This window comes from Canis lupus, chromosome 23 (assembly GCF_003254725.2).
Source record: "Canis lupus dingo isolate Sandy chromosome 23, ASM325472v2, whole genome shotgun sequence".
NCBI classification, from domain to species: Eukaryota; Metazoa; Chordata; class Mammalia; order Carnivora; family Canidae; genus Canis; species Canis lupus.
Genome location: NC_064265.1, coordinates 13,730,940 through 13,745,766, shown reverse-complemented (window position 1 = coordinate 13,745,766; position 14,827 = coordinate 13,730,940). Strand labels below are relative to the sequence as shown.

The following is a 14,827-nucleotide window of genomic DNA, read 5'->3' as shown; positions in this document are numbered from 1 at the left end:
TATCAGAAATCTCAGAGTTCTGCATGATGGGGCAGCACTGTTTAATATTGTATAATGCCTCCAACCTCCAGCTTTCTTTTATTTTTTTTTCCAGCGTTCTTTTAAACACTTTTTGAAATAGCAAAGCTTTTGGGTTTTTTTTTCTTTAATAACAGTGACAATCATTGAAATGAATGCTTTAGTTTGAATTTTAAAATACTCAGAAAGTGGAGATAAGAAAAAAAACAAACAAAACACAGGATCTATCCTTGAACTTTGAATCTATAGGTCATCTTCTTCAATTAGTCCCATATTTGCCCCCATTTTATGCTACTGCTTGTAGCTTTCTACATACTGACATCAATGACAAATATCTGTATAGCATTTTTAACTTTTTCTTAAGATTTGTTTATTTATTTATATGAGAGAGAGAGGCGGAAACAGACTCCCCACTGAGCAGGTAGCATGATGCAGGGACTCAATTTTAGGACCCCGGGATTATGACCTGAGCTGAAGAAGGACACTTAACCAGACTGAGCCACTCACATGCCCCTGACTTTTTCTAAGAGCAGTCTTTTTACAACTTCCCAGTGGGTAGGCAAAGTAGGTGTAATTACCCCCAATTTGCAAGCATACAGATCAATTAAGTCACCTACGCAGGGTCAGTTAGCTAGGAATAGACATAGGAAGGACCTAAGGCTCCAGATGCTGGTCCAGCCACTTTCTATTATGACACACTTTGCACAAACAACAACATTCAGTCCAAATCAGTGTTTATCACCTTCTGTACAAAATACCCACATCCTAGGATAATGACACAAAAATGAGCAGTGCTGTTTGAAAAGGATGATGAAGCTATCAGTGCCACGACAGGTCACATTTGCCGTGGGTGAGGAGACGTTTGTGTTCACATACATGCTGTGTATTTCCCAACCCACAAACCCCAGGATCCTTATTCTCCATTTGGACCATAACCATCAGTTGCACCCAACACCATCAACTCAATAACAGGGTCACTTCCTGGACTGTATTTCTCAGTATTGATTCCTACTTAACATCAACCAGGGTTGTTTGTTTGTTTGTTTGTTTGTTTTTAAAGACTTTATTTATTTATTCATGAGAGAGGCAGAGACCTCAGCAGAGGGAGAAGCAGGCTCCCCTGGGGAGCCCGATGCAGGACTCAATCCCGGGATACCAGGATCACACCCTGAGCCAAAGGCAGATGTTCAACCACTGAGCCACCCAGGTATCCCTGGGTTGTTTTGTTTGTTTTTAATCTTTGTCTGCAACCACCTCTTCTTCCATGTTCCTCTCTTTTTGCTCCCCATCCCTTATTCATTCTTTTTTTTTTAAGATTTTATTTATTTATTCATGAGAGAACAGAGAGAATGAGGCAGAGACACAGGTAGAGGAAGAAGCAGGCTCCATGCGGGGAGCCTGACCTGAGACTCCATCCGGGGTCTCCAGGATCACGCCCTGGGCTGAAGGTGGACATTTTAACTGCTGAGCCACCCAAGCGTCCCCCCATCCCTTATTCATTCATTTCACAAACACCCCCAACTTCTTGACCACTTCCTTACCAGTCTCCCTGACTTTAGGATCCATGAATTCAGTCTTCTAAGATGCTAACTCTTCTTGCTCTTCTGCCTTTTTACTAACCATATTGGAAAATCTCCTGTTGTGAATCAATCCAACCCGCCTACTTTTAGGTGTGATCCTTTCCCCGCAAGTAAATGTCATCCCATATAAATCTTAATGCCAAAAAAAAAAAAAAAATCTTAATGCCATTAAAATTTTTGGATGTTCAGTTTCAGCTGGCCTACCCATATTGCTTTATAAACTGTTTCCACATTGATTGGCAGTGTGTTGTGTTGCACACCATTGTGTGAACAGTGCCCCTTGGGTTATACAATGCGGCAGGACTATTGGTCAGCTTCCCTTCCCATTCCCTTGATTGATTATTTCAAACCTTCAGAACTTGCCTCAAGTTACCTAACAAATATTCAATTCCCTCACTCATTAAAAAGATGACTGCCTAGTACGTTCATAACTTAAAATCGTGACATAGGGTAGACCTCAGTGTGTCAACCCCCAACCTAAAAAAGTGTCTACATCCACTTCCTTCCTACTTTCCTTCCCACCTCTAAACATGGAGCGGCTATTTTGTAGCTCTTCCCTCCTCCCACTGAACCTCAAGATGGCACCTCCCTTTGACTCCATGAAACATGAGTCAGTTTCTCTCTTTTCTGAACCTTATGCCTCTCACTCTTTATTGACTCTTTCTCCTTGACTTATAAACATGTTCAAATTTCTCATGCTCCAAAACAAAAGAGAACACACCGTTGTGTAACAGATAGTGGGAGTGTGCCACTCATATATCCTTAACTTCTTCCATTTCAGGGCACACCAGCAGGACTTTAAACAGCTGACATCTGCCATCTATTTTTCTGAGAGCTTCTCTGGCCCTTTCATTCAGCAAGCTGAGAAGTTCCATGGAATTAATGAACTGCCCCCTTCCTCCAAAGCAGCTTTCCACCAGTGATTAGTAGTAATTGGTATAGAAATGGCCCAGCTTCCTAACCCATTAGGTAGGAAGAACCCTAAGGCACATGTTCTATATTGTTACTGAGACTTCTCTGATAGGATTAAACTTCAGTTGGCCCTAATAGTAATTTGCTTAAAAATTCATTCTTTTTCAGTGTTTCCTTTCTTTCCTATCTCCTTTAGTACCTCTCTAGCAATATTTGCGAGGATTCCCTCCCAAACAAATGCCTTACTCTTGAATCCATATTTCAAAATCAGCTTCTGGGAAAACCCAAACCAAGACATCCTCCTTCGATCCTCTGTCTACATCTAGTTGCCACCTACCTTTTTATTCTTTCAGTGCTAAGATTCTAGAAAAATAATAACCATGAAGAAATTGTGCTTTGATACTAGTACAGAGAACCCGAAGTGGCTTAAACAAGTTGAGAGTTTTCCACTTCTCATGGAATGATAAATTTGGATCTGTGAACTTTGGGGCTGATATGGCAGCTCCACAATGCCACTAGAGACCCGGGTACCTTCTCTCTTCCCACTCCGTCACTCTTAACATGTCCAGGGCACTTCATGGTCCCCAAGTAGCTGAATCCCCTTCAGTATTGCCTCCAGGTTTGAAGAAGGAAGACAGATAAGCAAGAGGCAAAAGGTTCAGGCTGGCTGAGTCAGCCATGGTATCAAGGATCTTTCCTCAAGGCACCATTCAACAACTGCTTACCTCTTATTGACCAGAACTTAGACTACCCTAAATTCAAGGGAGATTGAAAGAGATTTTTTTGTTTGTTTGTTTCTTGTTTTAAAATCTGGCCTTTTTGTTTCCTCTAACAATATTGGGTTTCTCTTATAAAAGGGAAGAATGATACTAGACATGTCTCCAAAGGCAAGAGAAACAAAGGTTAAAAATAAACTATTGGGACTTCATCAACATAAAAAGTTTTTGCACAGCAAAGGAAACAGTCAACAAACCAAAAAGACATTTGAGAGAATACGAGAAGATATTTGCAAATGTCTTATCAGATAAAGGGCTAGTATCCAAAATCCATAAAGAACTTATCAAACTCAACACTCAAAGAACAAATCAAGAAATGGGCAGAAGACGTGAGCAGATATTTCTCCAAAGAAGACATACAAATGGCCAATAGATACATGCAAAAATGCTCAACATTGCTCAGCATCAGGGAAATACAAATCAAAACCACAATGAGATATCACCTCATCCCAGTTAGAATTACTAAAATTAACATGTCGGGAAACAACAGATACTGGTGATGATGCAGAGAAGGGGAACCCTCTTACACTGTTGTTGGGAATACAAGCTGGTACAGCTACTCTGGAAAACAGTAGGAGGTTCCTCAAAAAGTTGAAAATAGAGTTACCCTTTGATCCATCAATTGCATGGCTGGTGTTACCCCAAAGATACAAACTTAGTGATCCTATGGGACACCTGCATGCCAATGTTTATAGAATCAATGTCCACGGGCAGCCCCGGTGGTACAGCGGTTTGGCGCTGCCTGCAGCCTGGGGTGTGATCCTGGATACCCGGGATCAAGTCCCACGTTGGGCTCCCTGCATGGAGCCTGCTTCTCCCTCTGCCTGTGTCTCTGCCTCTCTCTCTGTGTCTATGAATAAATAAAATTTTTAAAAAAGAATCTTTAAAAAAAAGAATCAATGTCCACAATAGACAAATTATGGAAAGAGTCCAGATGTCCATTGACAGAAATAGATTAAAAAAGATGTTGTATATATATTCAATGGAATACTACTCAGCCATCAAAAAAAAATGAAATCTTGCCATTTGCAACAATGTGGATGGAACTAGAGGGTATTATGCTAAGCAAAATAAGTCAATCAGAGAAAGACCGTTATCATACAAGTTCACTTATATGTGGAATTTAGGAAACAAAACAGAGAGTCATAGGGCAAAGGAGGGAAAAAAAATAAAACAAGACAAAATCAGAGAGGGAGACAAACCATAAAAGATTCTTAATTATAGGAAACAAACTGAAGGTGGCTAGAGGGGTGGGGATGAGGTAACTGAGTGATGGACATTGAGGAAGGCATGTGATGTAATGAACATTGGGTGCTATTTAAGACTGATAAGTCTAAACTCTATCAATGAAACTAATAATATACTATATGTTAATTAATTGAATTTAATTTTTTTAAAAAGCACTGCTAGCAGAGCTCTGAACTTTGGTTTGAAAGTCCTTAAAAATTTATGATACTCAACAAAATGTTAAAATGATGTTAACAGAGAAAGGCCATCTAAAACCATTGTGGCAATCCAGAAAGGAGTTTATGAAAATCTTGTCCCTTGAAGATCCTGACTTGGCAGATTGATTGGGCCACATGCACTCTAGGAGTGTGACCCATTATGATCATAAGAACTATGCTTCTGGCCCTTTCCAGTGGCTTCTGTTTCAACAAGCTTCTACCAAATCATCTTCCTATACTTGATACTGTGTCACTTAACATAGAGTGCTGACTTGCCCTGATTAAATTACTCCGCACTTAGCAAACCAAAACTAATTAATTAATTAATTAATTAAAAATAAATAAAAGGGAAAAATGGATATTGGGGAGATAAACAGCCATCTCTGCTATAGGAGTCCATGTAACCAGTTGCAATTTCCCAACTATTGTCCTTTGGTTTCTACCACTCTATGGAAAATCTCTAAGCTAACAATTATTGTCTACCTCCTACATGCAATAGACAATTTTCAGCCCATTTCTTATTGACTTCCATGATTTCTCACTGACTGTCCTTACCTTATTTTCCACACAATTCGATGTACACATCGAATTGAATTTAAGAGTCCTTGTCAAACACATTAGCTTTCCAAGGTCAATAGTTTTATGCTAAAGCTAGTCAGGAAGGAATGGAGAACAAAGACAAAATGGTGAAGACGTTAATGTCATACTCTGCTTAGGTTCCCTCAAATCTGGAGATATGAACACTGTTTATTGTAGCATTTAATTATTTATTTATTTATTTAGTTAGTTAGTTAGTTAGTTAGTTAGTATGTGTGTGCATGTGTCTGCCCCTGCTGGGGACAGTAGCGTGCTTTCAGGTCCAATACTTTTATTTTTGAGGACTCCTTTCAACCTACTGGAACCCACTTTGCCTGCATGAACAGAGAATTAGTAGTAGTAGAACATCCCTTGTCCTACAGGTGCAAGAGAGTAAATGTTCCTGCTCCCTTGCCTCAGAAAGTGACCACTCTGAAGTGAGACATAACCCAGAGCTCCCTGTGGGATCAGGCTAAAGCTACATTCTGTGGGACTTTGCTTGGCCGCCTTCCCTTCTGTGTTCTGTGTCGCCACTCTCTTACTTGCGCTCAACAAGAGCACTTCCTCAATAAATCATTTGCACACTTCTGGGAAACCAGTGTTAAGACAACTTGGCAATAAATATTGGTTGGCCAGGAGGAACTGAACAAAACCAAACAAGTCTTTCCAGATGTGTTACTACATTAAGATAGCTTTTGAGGTTTTCATATTACCTTTTTTAAGATTACAATGTTGTTTCTGGGAAGTAATAGTTCGCTACAGGTCCTTAAGCCTAAAAATGCCAATTGTAATAATTTGCTTGAATATATAGTTTTTCTGACACTTATCCGTAAACCATAGATAAAATCGTGTAACTAATTTTGATACAAAAATTGTGCTCTGTACTAGCATTGTTAAGCACTGTTAAGATGACAAGCATACTTATCAACTCATAAGAATTATTCATTCAAGTTACAGAAATTTTATAAGCAGTTTCTGAGAATTCTCTTTGGAAATACAGGAAGATGTAGATATGTTATCATTGTACAAACTCATCCTTTCTTTTCTGGAGAAGACAAAGCAAATGGGGCTGAATTCTCAAATATATCTCTGCCTCCCATGTAGCTGTGCCAGTCATCAATACATTACCTCTTAGCTCCAAAGTCACCCGTTTTGCCTGCTCTGGGATAAGGGAAGTGGACCTTATGAATATTTCTCCTACAATGGCCAGGGTGATGTTAAGCCTTGTCAGTAGAGGGCACTAAAGCAATGCTGGAGAGGGAAGAGGTTCTGGTGTGTCCCTCTTTTTGGCCTGGTTGTGTTCCTGCAAAGTGGGTAGCTTTTTGTGGCAGTGTCCCCATAGCCAGCAACAAGAGTCACACACTCATGTGGAGTTTAGCAGCTCCTAAGGACAGTGAATGAGTTCCCCAGGCACCCAGCTCATTTTCTGGTAATTCCCTGATGACAGCTTTTTCCCAATGAGGAAACGGTATCTCACCACAATTTTAGGGAGCTTCTCTGAAATTTTCTAGCAAATCTATTGAATGTCTCAGTTCGCCTTTTAGGAAGTCAATGGCACCCACATCTCTCCCCCTTGGAAGCTTCCTGGTGAGCTCTCCTAGCAGGTGGCTCTCTACCAGCCAGCCTCAGCATCATCACGCTGACTTTGGACACCACAGCACAGACAATTCTCCTTCATCCAGTGGGTTTCAATCACAGCCTTGCCAACAAGGTCTGAATCCCAGCCTTGAGAAGAATACTCCCCTCCCAAGTTTGTTCCTTCCTTGGGTACTCTCTCTCAGCCTTAGGGTATCCTTAGGAGTGTTTTTGATCTCTCCTCTTAGCCAATTTCCTATTACTCCATTCCCCTGTTAATAGCTTTTCCTATTAGACTTCTCTTTTTCTGTCTTCTGATTGGACCCTAACTAATAGCATAGCTAAAGAAAGCAAAATCCCTAAATTTTAAAAGTAGAAATTCTCTAAATGCATGAGTTCCTTGAAGTTTTTTTAAAAGATATTTAAAAAGGTCATGCCCTTTAAAACTCTTTTTCTAGTTGTTCCTGCACTCTTTAAAAGGTTTCTAATTTGAGGCAAAAGAAGTTGCCAGTCCTAAGACCAACAGCTCATATTTTTTATATTAACCATGTGGCTCTGTGGCTCATATAAAAAACCTAAGCTCTTATCCCAGAAATGCCTACCTAGTGCTGGACAGTTTACAAACAAGTATTTTCAATTCTCAGAAAAGCTCTGAAAAGTTAGCATCATCATTCGTGTCTTAGAGATAAGGAAACTGAAGCCCAGAGATGGCAAATAATTTGCCTAGGGTCACACAGCTGGTATGCATTCCACTTGAGATTTAAACCTCTACGTATGGATCCAAAGCCTTTTCCATATCTTCCATGGTATCTCAGGCAGGCACAAAGTAAAACTTTCCAGATCATTGTTAATTACTTTTTCCATTCTTTATCCAGCATTAGTTGAGTACACACTATGTTTCAGGTTCTATACCTCATGCTAGGTAATAAAAATTTTAAAGACCCAGAACACTTGATCTCAAGCGCTTTCATTTTAAAAGCCCTTTTCCCTGGCACGCCTGGGTAGCCTAGTTGTTTGAGCATCTGACCTTTAGTTTCAGCTCAGGTCATGATCTCAGGGTCTTGAGATCAAGCCCCACATTGGGCTCTATGCTCAGTGTGAAGTCTGCTTGAGATTCTCTCTCTCCTTCTCCCTCTGCCCCTCCCCCCTTCATGAGCATGAGCGCACTCTCTCTCTCAAAATAAATAAATAAAATATTTTTAAAAATAATTTTTTTTAAAAAAAAGCACTTTTCCCATTCCTACGGGCTTGACCATTCAGTGCACTTTAACCCTTCTGGAGGATCTTAAATTCCCAACCAAGCCAATAGCAGGAGTGGCACTTTTCTGAAGTTGCTGTGGGCAACCTGCATTTACATGCTTTGTAACAGTCTGTATTCGATTTGCCGACTTTTTCTGTTGCCTTTCAGGTCTCTGTGCCTCAGAACTCAGCCTCAACCGGCTCTCTTGAATGCTGGTGCATTTGGGGGCTGCTTATCCCTTCTCTGACCTTCACCTCTTCCCCTTCTCCCTCTGAGCTTCTGAGACCAGTTTCAAGACTGTATCTGATGTTTCACATTCTATGACATATCACAACCACTTCTGCCAATCAGGGTATGGGCTTTTTTTGAGTGGTATGAGCTTTTTTTCACCAATCAGTGGTATGAGCTTTTTTTCTAATCTACCTGGGCAGCTCTGATCTACCTGGGCATGAGCAGGCCAGCACCTTGGCAGAGGCAGCTCTGTGGTTTCCTCGTCTGGCCCAAATAGGACATGCTGTATGTCTTTCTCAGATGCCCTTCTTTTCCTGTCTTGAGTCTTCTTCTCTTCCCCATAAAGCCACCCTTGGCTACAGCTACCTGGATAGATTCTACTCACCTACCGCCTTCCATTTTAGCATTAACTTTTCCCCACACCCTCTCTCTGTCTAGCTCAAGGATGTGGGCTTTCACTGTGCTTCCCTGCAGAACTGAACTGTAATGGCTGATTCCTTACATCTCCTTAACAGGAGTTGGGAGCATCTGGAGTGCAGAGACTGTTATATTTGGATGCACCCCAGGGTCCAGTGCAGTGCTGCATGATAGGCCTTAATAAATATTTTGGGGGTGGGTAGAAGGAGAGGGAAAAAGAGAGGAAAGAAGACAGGGAGGGAGGGAAGCAGGAAGGATGAAGAAAGGAAAGAAAGGGAAAGGAATATCATGTTTCTCTTTTAGCCACTTGCATGGCATTTTATCACCGGAATTAAATTCAGTTTATCATCTAAAACTTAAGATATCTCCAAAAACAAGGTTCTAGGTGCTCCTGGCTGAGCCTCTGTTCCAGCTGGTGACCTCACTCAAAGACAGAAGGAAGAACTCTACCACCGTCACCAACACCACAATAGAAATGGCATCAAACCATAGCCCACATTTAGTAAGCTCCTGTTATATACCAGGCCCCATGCTCAGCATCTCCTGTACATCATCTCATAAATCACTGCAACTATCCAATGAGTAGACACTGTCTCTGTGTCCATATAAGGACACTGAAGCTTAGCGAAGTGAAGGAACTTGCCAAGGTCACACTGCCCATAAATAGCAGTGCTAGGATACTAAATCAGGCCTTTGGACACCCAACCCAAGCTCTGAACTGTCATACTATGCAGTGCCTCTAAAGATGTTCTGTGTCTTTTCAAGCCCAGAAGGCACACAGGATAGTAGCATAGATCCTAAAGATAGACACCTATCAACTTTGTGGTATTTAAATATCCACAAAACCAAAAGTGAGTCAATATGCAATGACATTTCCTTTTAGAAGTAAGGTAAAAGTCACCACCGGGATGATCCCCCTGAATCTTGGGTTAGGAGGTGTGTGGCAGAACAGGAAAGGAAGAAGTGAATGGCACAATTTGCACAATTTCCCACTAAATTGAAGTACAAAATAATAAAACGGCCATTGCACTCAATTGGGAGGCATCAAATAGACAATCATAGAGAAAATATTGTAATAGGGAAGCTCTTGGGTAGAATCAATTCCCCCAAAGCCTGGAGGGATTTCGTCTCAGGTCATAATGCATTCCTCCAGTAAACAAGTCCTCCATACACTAAGCTGGGGCAAAAAAATGTTCCATGGAGAAGGTACTTTCAGAAGGAGGACAATTGAATTTTGAACAGCAATGAAACAAGCTTCACAAGCGTTGATTTCAAAATGAAATGGCTTGTATGTTGTTCACTTTGACTCCTGGTGCATCAAAATAGAAAATGCTGCTTTGCATGCATTTCAACAGCCCATTTCTCTGTAATACTGCACTGCTTTGACAAGCATGTTATGTTAGAAGGAAATAACACACAAAGGGAGGTGGGCTGCCTGGGGACCTATCATATGGGAGTCTCTGTGACTTGTTTCAAATTATTCAAAGATCAATGCAAGAAGATGTGTCTTGCATCTCTCCCCTAACTATTGTCTGGGATCTCCTGGAGAGGCCAGTACAAGTATCTTCAGCTTTGAGTCCTTGGTTTCAGAAACTCTCTACCTTGGTCTGCACATATTAAATTTCAGAATGATCCATTTCCAAGTGATTCACTCTCAGAGTGATTGGTCATGTATTGGCTGACAGGTCATTCATCTACTTAGATGCAGACAGAAGGCAGTAGAATACCAGAAAAAGTTCTGGGATTTAGTTCTAGCCCTCCATTCTCAGGTAGGACTACACATAAACCATTCACAGTACAGTGCTTGCCAGAATGGTCATAATCCTTTGCCCCATTCCTATATGCATCACCTTTGCATTGTGGCTTTATAGCAACCCCAATCAAGAATAAAGTTAATTGCACCTCTCTTTGAGTTTTCTGTCTGACTTTGACAAATAAATTGTGGTAGAAATAACACTGTGCTGGTTCTGAGACTGGGCCTCAAGAACCTTGTACCCTTCGTGCATTTTCTTGACATCTGACTCCATCATGAGAATAAGCACAAGCTGACCTGCTGGAAGATGAAAGACCATGTGGACCAGTGTTAAGTGAGCCCAGTTATAGAAATTAAAGCCTAAAAGATATGAGAAAGCCCAGCCAACATCAGCAAACCTGTCCACCTGGCCTGCAGCTAACAGCTGCACAAAGGAACCCTGCCAAGACCAGAACTACCCAGCTAAGCCTCCGCTAAATTGTTGACCCATAGAATCATAAGTTAAAAACATGATTGCTATTTTAAAACTCTAAGTTTGGTGGGATTTTTTTTCACGAGCAATAGGTAACTGATATACCACCTCACAATTAATTCTGTTATTGGTGGGAAGGTCTGGTAACTATCTCTCCCTGCCAGCACTGAGGGCTGGGAGAATCTGAATTATCATGGGCTCAAATCCTGTGGCTCTGGAGCTAAAATTGGAGCCTCCACAGGATGGGGCTTGGAATGCTCTCTAAACAAGATCACACACACAGATGCAGAACATAAGTCATAAGCATGATATCTGAATACCATATAGCAATGACTATGCCAGAGAATGGGTAGGGATCATGAGTGGGAAACAGGTGAAAAGTGGAAGACAAGGAAAGGCAGACCCTTCACTAGCTGCCTCCTGTGCTGTTTGCATGCTCCATAAGAAGGGACAATGCTCAGCTTTCTCACCGGGATCTAGCACACAAGAGGAGCTCAAGAAATGTTTGTAGAGTAAGTATGTGGCCTGACGACTCACAGTTGTGACTTGCCTCTCTGTGTCGGTTGCTGAGTAGACAGGAAGCATGGAGCTTTCTTCTTAGAGGGAATATGTCCAAATGATCATAGGATCCACTACTTTTTTAAAAACTAAGAAATATTTATCTGGAACTTTCTATGAGTTAGTACTAGTTAGTACTAGTCTTAGGAGGCATATGAGGTAGGCATGAACCTTATCCCTACTTTTTCCCATGAAGAACATTCTTTTTCCCATGAAGAAAGCTGGGAACAGTTTTGCCCAAGGACATGAAGCTGGAATTGGCAGAACCAGCATTCTGGCTCTCAACCTTATACACTAACATCTCCATATGCTGCCTCTCTTGAAATCATCACAGTTAACATAGAGGCCTTGGAGAGTGCTTAAGTCATCCCCTTCTTTCCATACATGAGAATGTTTGGGCCCAATAAATGTACATGACTTTTTCAAGATCACTTAATTAATGGCAGTCTCCTGACGCACAGTTTGGTATTTTCTCCTCTATCCCACACTGATGATTTGAAAAGCTATTTCATGGGCACCTTTATTTCCAAAGAGGTTCACAATGTTGAGACCCATGAACTCTGACTTTCAAAACCAAGGAGTGTCAAATAATAGGATAAACTGTAGGGAGGAGAAAGGAACAATGAATGAGACAAATGATAGGCCTTCTAGTCCATAAGACAGTCAAGTTATGTCACAATAGAAAGAGGGTCCCACTCACAGACTGAAATCTACCAGGGATGCCTAAAGCCTCAAGGATTCAAGTGTTTTGTTGGTATATGTATGGAAAGGTCTGGCATATTAGTTCAGAACTTCTAAAATGTTAATATGTCTATGAATTATCAGAGGGATCTTATTAAGATGAAGACTGTGGTTTGGCAGTTCTGGGTAGGGCTGGAGATTCTGCATGCTAACACGCTCCTAGGTGATGCCAACGCTGCTCTTCTGCGGACCACACTTTGAGAAGCAAGTATCTAGGGCACTTAGCTGGGTTCTTCAAATAAGAGAAAAAATCCTGATACAGACAATTCCATTCAAAGACCTAAGACAATCTGAAAGTAAAACCTTAAAATGTGGTCAGAGATCATTCAGAGATCTGAGATGTACAAATATAGATATGAATATTAAATATAGTGTAAGTTTTCAGAAGGGAGAAAATATCCTTAAAGATTCTAATATGATAAAGCAAGACAACCAGGAAGGATGTGTCTGGTGATAGGATACAAGAGGGAGGACCTAACACCATCTATGGAATATTCTTGCCAAAGATCATGCTTGAATCAGGGCAGACCTCTAAATATAGCTAGCAATTTAAAGGAAATATGGGGGACCAGAGGAACCCATTAAATAACAATGGGGTGCAGAAAAACTCAGAATGTGATAAATTCTACAGGACAAGTGATTTCATTTCTTCAGCAAAATTTACTCAGTGGAAAAATAAGAGGGGGAACCCAGAAATCTCTTAAGAGACTTATGAGACCTACTAGCCAAATGTAACTTGAGGACATTGTTAGGATCCTGATTCAAACAATCTGTAAAAAAAGAAAAACAGTTTATGGGATAACCTAGAAAATTTTACTACTGACTGGATATTTGATGATATTAAGGAATTTTTCAATTTAAAATGGTATCATGGTTATGTTTTTTACCCTGTTTGGGGGTACAGGTTTTGAAATATTTTACAATGAGATGATCTAATATCGTTCAAAATAATCTAGTTGATGACTGGGGTAGGAGTGGATGGGACATAGCAAAAATAGCTTAGCCACAGGAATAGGCCTTGAAGCTGCTGATCAGAATGTGGGGGGTTATTACATTAGCTTCTCTGCTTTTCAGTATGTTTAAAAATTTCTAAATTCAAGGTTGTAAATAAATACATCCGTAAAGAGAGAAAGAGAGAAGGAGAGAGGGAAGGAGGAAGAAAGAGATAAAGAGATAAAGAGAAAGCAAAAGTGAAAGCGAGAGGAAAGAAGGTAGGAAGAAAGGAATAAGGAAAGAAGGAAAGAGTAAGAGAGGGTAGGAAGGTAAGAAGGAAGGAAGGAATAAAAAGAGAAATGTTCAGAGAGGGCAGTATCTCCTCCAAATTCTCTTCAAAATGAGTAGATTTGGCAAACTGATGATTCTAATTGCAATACCAGGTAAGATTCTAGGACATATTCTTGAAATGGCGAAAGTGAAATTTAAAAAAGGAAGAGGAAGACAAAGAAAAGAAAGCTGAGATCACCAGGGTCCACTAAAGGTGGATTGTTCAAGACTCTTACTTTTTATTATGGCTTCTTGACAGGCCTGTCACAGGAATACTATAGATATAAGGCCCCTGGATTCAGCAGAACATTTGTCAAAGTCTCTCGTGATCTTTAGAAAAAGGAGGGAATTGTGGCACAGGTGATAGCATGGCAAGATGGATTTATGACCAGTTGAAAGTACGTCCCCAGAGGCTTGGATTAGGAGTCCACATCAGGCTGGGGGCAGCTCTTTAGCAGAAGGCTGGAGGACTCCTGTTCAAAATGCTATTGTTTTTCATCAATGACACATGAAGATATACAAGATGTGTCGGTCACATTGAAGAAGACATAAAGTCCAAAGGAGTATCTTTGAATACTCTTGACGACAGAATTATGATCTAAAGATACCTCAATGTGCTACAACAAAGCCAGTGTGAACAGGCTGAAATTTAACCATGTTTATTATTAGTCAACCAGGAGAGCCAAGAGGAGGAAAAGGCTAAAGTCTGTGGCTGCTAAAAAAAAAGTGTGTAAGGAAAAGACATGTCCAGGGCCCAAGGACACATGCCCACTCTAAGATACAGATGACTGGGAGCCTTGCCTCTGGGTTCTGTCATCATCCTGTCCTGGTTTGAGCAGCACTGCCTTAAAGATTTTCCCTTACTGTAAATTCCATATGGATCAATAATGTAAGGGGCTGCCAAAGCTAATTCGATCTGCTAATTTGATTTTAGAGTACATTAAAACAATTACTTTTCCAGAAGAGGAGAAGAGGGAATGTGAACAATAACTGCATCTACCGTGTAGTAAGCATTTACTACGGTGAGGCGTCAGGCCAGGTATTTTACATACATTAGTTCATTTAATCACCCCATTATCCTTTCTATATGAATGCTAATAACCTTATTTCCTCCATGGGGGTACTGAGGTCCAGAGTGGTTCAGGGACTAGGCTAACGTCACACAGCTGGTGACATAGAGCCGGGATGACAGTGGAACCCCTCTGTGCTGATGTAGCTTAGGAACAAAAAGGCTTGTTCTCAAACTATCTGGGCTGGTCCAACAAAATGC

At 40.8% G+C, this 14,827-nt stretch overlaps 1 long non-coding RNA gene across 1 annotated transcript in view; it reads left to right on the top strand.

The window, feature by feature from the left end:
* The window catches only part of LOC125753417 (uncharacterized), a 60,063-nt gene that overhangs the window by 28,512 nt on the left and 16,724 nt on the right, over positions 1-14,827 (top strand). The window lies entirely within an intron of this gene.